Source organism: Camelina sativa, chromosome 9 (genome assembly GCF_000633955.1).
Source record: "Camelina sativa cultivar DH55 chromosome 9, Cs, whole genome shotgun sequence".
Classification (NCBI taxonomy): domain Eukaryota; kingdom Viridiplantae; phylum Streptophyta; class Magnoliopsida; order Brassicales; family Brassicaceae; genus Camelina; species Camelina sativa.
In genome coordinates, this window is record NC_025693.1 from 17,362,676 (window position 1) to 17,370,928 (window position 8,253).

General features: G+C 36.8%; 1 pseudogene; it reads right to left on the reverse strand.

Moving 5' to 3' along the window:
- Positions 1 to 1,012, reverse strand: part of LOC104715365 — a 10,191-nt pseudogene extending 9,179 nt beyond the window's left edge.

The window sequence follows — 8,253 nt, forward strand, 5'->3', positions numbered from 1 at the left end:
GAGGGGGGGGGGGGCGGGAATACTGTTGGGGGTGGATCCTCACTCCCACAAAAGGCCCGGCCGAGAAAAGGCCCAATTAAGTTTGCAAGCCAAAGAAGGCTATTTTAGTCTTTTTAGGAGATGAACCGACACGATTACCTATAAATACAGATGTACGGCGTTTGAAAAAGGGATCTGCAAAAAAGAGGAAAGAATACGATTACAAAGAGGACAAGCTCTCTCTCGTTCAAAGTATAGAATCGACGAGCTAGTAGCTCGTCCATAGTCTTTATTTTCGCTATTCTTACTCGTCTAGTCAACTTTGTAGTCCGACTTATTGTGCTCCGACACCAAATTATAAAGAGAATTTCGATCCCCTTTTTACCGAACTAAAAGTTTCTAATTGTGACTGATCCGGACATCAACATTACCTGGGACTTTGGTGAGAGGCACATTATGACCGCCAAAATAATGGCAGAGCTTGTGGGCGTATAGGGTTGAACTCATCACAACCAGCTTAAGAGAAGGCCGACTAGTCAAGGCTTTTTCAAGAATACCTAAAAGCAAATTCGTTGCTTTACTTCTTTCGTGGGCCTCGTACAGAATGATCGCTTTGTATTTGCTAAGAGCAGATCCACCATTGCTTCTCTAAGAAGCATTCCATCTATAAGGTACTTGAGCACGGTTCCAGAGTTGCTGCAATCGTCGAAACGGACTGTGTAACCGAATTCTTCACCGATCACCGCATCCATCGCTTCAGCAACTCGACAGGCCACAGACATCGCTGCAACTCTACGAAGCTGCGTGCACCCAATCAACCTCCCAGTCCTAGGATTAGGGTTTTCATAGACCACAATTTCTAAAACGAACTGTGGGATTTTTGTTATCTTACCACTACCCATATTACCCACCAGTATCACCTTCTGTTTTCCTTCAATGCTTGGAGAAACTCGTCTTTGTGTACCCATACTGGTAGGTTCCTAAGTTCCTTTTGTATTCCGAAATACCTCACAGAATTCTTCACCATATCCATTCTCTGGAACAAAACATAAAAAAATAACAAGTTAGTAAACCTGTATTTATAACCTATGATACAGGAAATAGGAAGAGTGGATGTGGAAGTTTAATAGGATTTGATTGGTGGAGGTTTGAGTTGTGTGTTGGCAAGTTGGCTGGAAATGAGAAGAAGAGCTGAAGCTTTATAAACATCTAAGATCATTTTGTAGAAAAATCAAAATTGAAAAAGTTGTTGAGTTTCTTAGGTTTCTCTTATCTCTCTAGTTCTGGGTTTGTAAAAGTTGATTCATACTTAGTGAAGAGTCCTAAGAGGTTCTTACAAGATGAATTAGAAGATTCTGTGTTTTATGAATGTTGGATCTTCGTTTGGTGTTGAATATTGAATTGGAATTGTTGTTTGTGTGATCAATTCTGTTGAGCTATCGTTTATTCTTTATCAACCTACGAAAAAGCCTATTTTCCTTTTCAGAGAGTATTTTGAAAATTTTATTTTCTGGAACGTACTTAAGGAAAGTAAATGAGTACAACAGCAAGACCATAACACATCATAAGTTCATTACAACTTCTGAAATATTTGTCTAGGAGCTGATTTAATGGATAATGTCAAATTGCCATCTCAAAGGTAACAAATGTCTACGTGCATCAAAGAAGCTAGAATTTGGGAACGTGCTGTTTTTCTTGTGCATTCTTATGTTTATGATTAATAGGAATGTTGTATTCATATTGGTTTAATAGGAAGAAGTCGCCGGAGAACGGAGAAAAAGGGGAAACCACAGGCAGTCACGGAAAGGAGAAACATCAAACTTATCTGTTCAAAAATCAGTGAGTTGCGGTAGTTTTGTGTGGGATCTTGCATAGACTTTTGAGTTTATGTACAGATCTATTGTTTGCTTGTGTGACCTAGAATAGAAGCTGCATATTAGTCTCATAAGAACTTAGAATCGGTTTGCATATTTAAAATCCGGACTTGTTCTTGATGAATCTGACTTAGAAATGAGAAGTAAGCACCTAGATCTACATTGTTTATGTATTTCTTCATCTCATATTCCATAAAGATCGCTGGTTTACACGCATATAGATTTACTTGCATTTTTGCGGTTAATCATTCTTGTGGCTCTGATATGCTCAAATTTACCCTAGAGCTACTCTCTCAAATTAAGAGATCACTGCAGTACTTAGGGGTCAAATTCCACAAGGACTCAAGACTACACAATAAATTATAGAGTTTTTTAATAATGCTAAACAGATTAATTTGAATTGAAATAACAAGGCAAAATATTAAATAAGGCTGTGAAAATTCAATAGATCAAAAAGCTAGGTCTAGAGAATTTCTCAGGAAATTACAAAATATTAAATCAAGAAATAAATAGGATTCAAGCAATTAAGAACAGATCTAGAACTCTAAACACTTTTGTAAAATAAATCAGTTCTCACTGCAAATAATATCTAAATTTAAAACCTGAATATCCAAATCTCTTTGTAAAATTCTAGGTTAAAAATCAGCTTTAAAAAAAACAGTTTAGATTGTTCACAAAATTACTAAATCAAATCTCTTTGCAAGAAGTAATTTTGCTCATCAAAAGGTTTTATCAGGAAAATCAATTATATTCTCATATCAATTTATTTTCCTAGGTTATTAATTCTAGATGGTCAATCAAGGATTAATATGAAGAACAACATATGATGAAGATCTAGAAAGATAATGAATCCTAAATAAACAGATGTAATAATTCATAAAAACCTTATAAAAAACCCTGAACCTAACAAGCAAACTACTCAGACATATTGAATGAAGAACAAAACATAATTATGAATAATAAGCAATAGATATTAAAAGAGTAAGAAGGAGTTTAGAAATTCTTCTCTCAAAGAGTTCAGATCTCTCTCCAATAGCTCTCAAAAATATCTCAGGGTTGCAGGAAAATAATAATTGCTAGAAAAATAACTTTTTTTGGTTTGTAAAACCTAAAAATACTATTTATATGTCCTAAAACACGTCAGGGACTTGTGTTGCAAATATGGAAAACTTTGGGGCAGATTTGTAAAACTTCCATATTGGCTTCTCTCGTTGGCTAAACATGGTGTCGATCGATGCTAAGGCAGTGTTGATTGATGCTAAGGCAGTGTCGATCGACACTCCCTCTCTGTTCGGACTCCAAGTTCGTTTCTTCTGAATTGATGCTATAAAATGATCCAAATTGCTCTATTTTGCTCCTTTCATGCCAAAATCCTAGAAAACCTGTAAAGACTCAAAAACATCCTAGAAAACACATCAAAAGACTCTAAAAGACTCATTATATCATTGTTAAAAACCACAAAAACCATGATATATCAGACTCTCTCGATGATTGCTGCTTCTAGGCATTTAAAACCAGATACATGTGTAATTCTATGTTTGTTTGAGTACTTGTCTGTTGTTTGCTTGTTGTGGAGAGTTTTTATCACAATTTGTTTGACTTTACTTATGCTTGTCTAGCGCTTAGGTTCTAATTTCAGATCTGAAGTCTTAGTATAGTATAATCGACATTCTGTTCCACCGAAGTTTTTGTGTGTCCCTTGAGCTACCATAGTGGTACTGACAAGCTGGACATCACTCGGAGTTTAGTTCGCGACTAACCCGAGGACCGCATGATGATGTAGCCAAGATTTGGTGTTGGTAACCTTTGTGGTTTCTTCATCTGTGACATGTGGAAGGGAACCAAATTGTCATGGGCCCTAGGAGATAAGCGTCTAGTAGTATCGAGTCATTGTCTTGCTTGTTTGACTTATTTTATTACTTGATTGCTTGATGCAGCGCATCTTAGGCTTTTCTTCTTCTATTTCCTTTTTCTCATTGGGCTTTGTTTATGTTTGCGTTTTTCTTGGGTTTTACGTTTTGTTTTGCACTTTCTTAGGCGGTTTACAACCTAGGGTTTTATTTGCTTCTTATGTATAAATTCTCTTAGCTTCAAGGAGGAAGACACATTTTGATTGAATAATATTTCAGAGCTTTAAGATTCTCTATTTCTTGTTTATAGGCTATTCTTTTTGAATCAACGATCTACAAGTTTGTCTTTTGTTCGGTATTCTTTGAATCAACGACAAGAAGAAAACCCCTTTGTTCGGTTATTCACGGGAATCAATGAACACAAGGATTTCTATCAGTTACGCTGTGCCATTGCTTCTTGTTACCATTTTGCTTCTGCATTGCTTGTTGATTGTTTCTTTGCTTTTGAAGGGTAGATGGGGGACGGGGTTAGATTGCATAATAGGAGGGTACCTAGCTCACTGAGTGATAGTAGATTACTCATGACTCATTTTTGTTTTGCAGGATAAAGTCCAAAGAGAGTGTAGACAGAGGGCAAACATAGGAAAATCGGATGGGAAATCTTTGTGCTATTTTATAAAAATATAGAAAAATAAAATGATGTTGTGTATATAAAAATTATATACTCTTCTATTATGTATTTTTGGAGTGATTCCATTTTTGGTTTTATTTTTGTTATCATTTATATAAATAACATATTATTTTTTGCTAATAAAATAAGACAATTTTGGGTCAAATTGGTCTATACAACTGCTATAGATTGTTGAACCTTCGACTATATTCAAATAATCATGGAGGTGGTATTCCTTCAAAACTAGGGTTATTAACAAGACTTGTTACATTATATCTTGGATGAAGCAATCTTAAAGGGAAGCTTCCTGTTGTACGAACCCATCTTGGACTGGCTCATACGTCTTGAACCAAATACTATCCTGGTATGTTCAAATTAAACCCTAGAGCTATTCTCTCAAATTAAGAGATCAATGCAGTACTTAGAGGTCGAATCCACAGAGACTCAAGATCAAACACAATGTATTATAGAGTTTTCCAATATGCTAAACAGATTAAATTGAATTAAAATAAACAATGCAAAATATTAAATAAAAGCTGTTTTAAATCAGAAGATTAAAAAGCTAGGCCTAGGGAATTTCTCAGGAAATTATGAAATATTAAATCAAGGAATAAATAGGATTCAAACAATTAAGAACAGATCTAGAACTCTAAACACTTTTATAAATTAAATCAGTTCTCACTGCAAATAATATCTAAATTTAAAACCAGAAAATTCAAATCTCTTTGCAAAATTCTAGGTAATAAATCAGCTTTAAAAACAAGTTTAGATTGTCCACAAAATCACTTAATCAAATCTCTTTGCAAGAAGTAATTTTGCTCATCAAAAGGTTTTATCAAGAAAATCAATTATATTCTCATATCAATTTATTTTCCTAAAGTATTAATTCTAGGTGATCAATCAAGAATTAATATGAAGAACAACCTAAGATGAAGATCTAGATAGATATTGAATCCTACTTAAACAGATCTAACAATTCATAAAATTCCTGTGAAGAACCCTAAACCTAACAAGTAAACTACTCAGACATAATCAATGAAGAACAAAACATCTTTCTGAATAATAAGCAATTGAAATTAAAAGAGTAAAAGGGAGTTCAAGAAATTCTTCTCTACAAAGCAGATCTCTCTCTCTCCAAAGCTCTCAAAATCTCACAGGGTTGCAGAAAAATAAAACTTGCTAGAAAATAACTTAATGGTTTGGAAAACCTAAAAATACTATTTATATGTCCTAAAACACGTCAAGGACTTAATGGTTTGGAAAACTTCGGGCAAATTTGTAAAACTTCCAAATTTATGATTCTTCATCGGCTGTAAAGAGTATCGATCGATGCTCATAAGTGGTGTTGATCGATGCCCTTGTTTTGCCTCGAGTCCAAATTGATTCTTCAAGATTTATGCTCCAAAACGATCCAAATTGCTCCATTTCGCTCCATCTGTGCTAAAATCCTAGAAAACCTGCAAAGACTCCAAAACATCCTAGATAACACATCAAAAGACTCTAAAAGACTCTAAAAGACTCATTATATCATTGTTAAAAACCACAAAAACCATGATATATCAACTCCCCCAGACTTAGCCTTTGCTTGCCCTCAAGCAAAACATAAGCTTAGACATGTGAAAGAGGTTTGAAAACAGAGAACTCACTCAACTGCATGATGATTCTTATTCGCACTCTTCATTTACCTGACTCAAGAACTTACTTTTTATACTCAACCATGATAATCATCAACATTCCTTACTCAAATCCCACAATCCTTTGGAATCTCTGAAATCTCCATTGTCATCTCATTAGTCAATATTAAAGCAAGTACAGGTGAGTTCTTACTTTGGTGTATCGATCAGTGGCATATGGACCCTTTTTAGGCCAAGACATTCTTCATACATCTCCTTTCCTCTCCCTTTTCTCACTTCCAATTTTTTTCTTTTCTCTCTTTTCTTAATCAAAGGTGTAAGCGCATACCGGGGTCATTGGTAATTTACCTACCCCTCGCTTCCAAGCTTTGTGTGATCATTTGACTCAAGAGTAGAATAATGAGGTCACATGTAATTTACCTACCTCTCTGTTGAGAATCGCAGACCCCAATTCACCTCTGTAGTGAACCGCAGACCCTGACCCTACTCCTCTTCTACTTCACAGATCAGTTTGCATAACATAAACATAACATAGAGATTTAACGAGTTCCCCTCATGCAGAGGGTACATCTCGTGTGGGAACCTTCTCCCACAAACATCCACTATCAATCAACCAAGGTTTTACATAGTGTTACATATACAAGCTTAGAGAACTAACAACTACAGAGAACCTGAAGAATAAAACACATAATAGATCTAGCTTTTCTTCTTCCTCTTTCTCTGTCTCTGGTTCAGCTCTCCTCTCCATGTATAACCCATAAACACCTCCATAACCCCAAAGAAGCAGCTCCACCTTCGTCTCTCATCAGAGTGTCCTGAAGACACCTTAAACCTAGACAAGGTTATGTCCGACTCTCAGCCCTTCGACCCCAGCCGAGCTTCTGCTCCTTTATCATGGTTCTGTGTACAGCTTCAAGCTCCATGTATGACGCCCTGCGCATGCTCTCTGCACTGCGTCCTGCGTCTCTGCGTCTGCCATGCACAGCGCCCTGCGCTGTGCCCTACAGCCGTCACCAATGTACCAACAGCTTCTTTAGTGCGTGCTCTGCGGCTTTCTTCAGCATACATGTTTCTTCAACCCTAGTTTCCCTTTTATAGTGAAACCCTAAAGCTTATGCCGGTTTAGTCCTGCAGGCCACACAACACGGATCTTGTATGGGCTTCACACCAGGCCCAGTTCTTGGTTCAGACCAAATAAGCCCATATGAAGCAAACATTTACAACAAACTCCACCTTTTGCTTCATTTGGTCCAACTCACAAAATCCCCTTTGTGTTGATTCTTTCCTGAAAAGAAAAACAAAGCTTGTCTTCTCCTGTAGAACCTGCAACTCCCAATGATCCTTATCTTTTGTCCACCTTAGGAATTTTTAACTTCATCTTCAGAAACTTAAAGAGATTCGCGACTCTCCCTCAAGCTTCCTTCTTCTGATGACTGTAATCCCACTTGCAGATGAACTCCGACCACTGAACCCGACAACTGAAGAAACCCTTACAACCTTGTTTCTTTATAATCAATACAGAACACAACCAACCGTTTAATGTTCCTTTGTGTTCTCCAATGTCATCCTCTGACATTGCTCTGAAATTCCCAGCACCTATCGAATCCTTAGACTGTCTCATGATTGTCACTATATTCGAACTTCCTGAAATTTCAGTCTGCGAAGCCATACAACTTCTCCCTTGTTCTTGACAGCTTCTCTGAATAGCTTATGATGCTCTTCAGCTGTCCCAACAAGTTCGTGTCACTCCTTAGACGAATCATCTTCTTCAACCTTGTTTCTCCTGGTCTTAGAAACACTTATGAAGACCTTTACTCGATTCTCCTGTTCCTCACAACATCTCCACCTAGAACCAGAACTTCTAATTCACCCGCAAGTAACACCTTGCTTGCTTATGGAACCTTGATCTTGAAACTTTTAGAACTAGTAAAACCTGAGACATCAACCTCTCAGAACACGATTACAACAATCACACAACCTCTTCCATGGTTTCTGATAAATACCATAGACCTATTATCATGATTGTATATCATCTGTATCCGTCTGCAACCTGATTCACTTGGTCGACCTTTGATTCCCCTCATGTGCACTGAGCTTGAACCAAACTTCCTTGAATCTCATGCAGAACACATGAATCATACATGCTTCAATCCTGAAACAATCTCTGATTCATCATGTAAACAATCTCAACCCAATGCATTACTCTTGAGATTGAGTTTACATCCCATCTGTTTAACCAATTGATT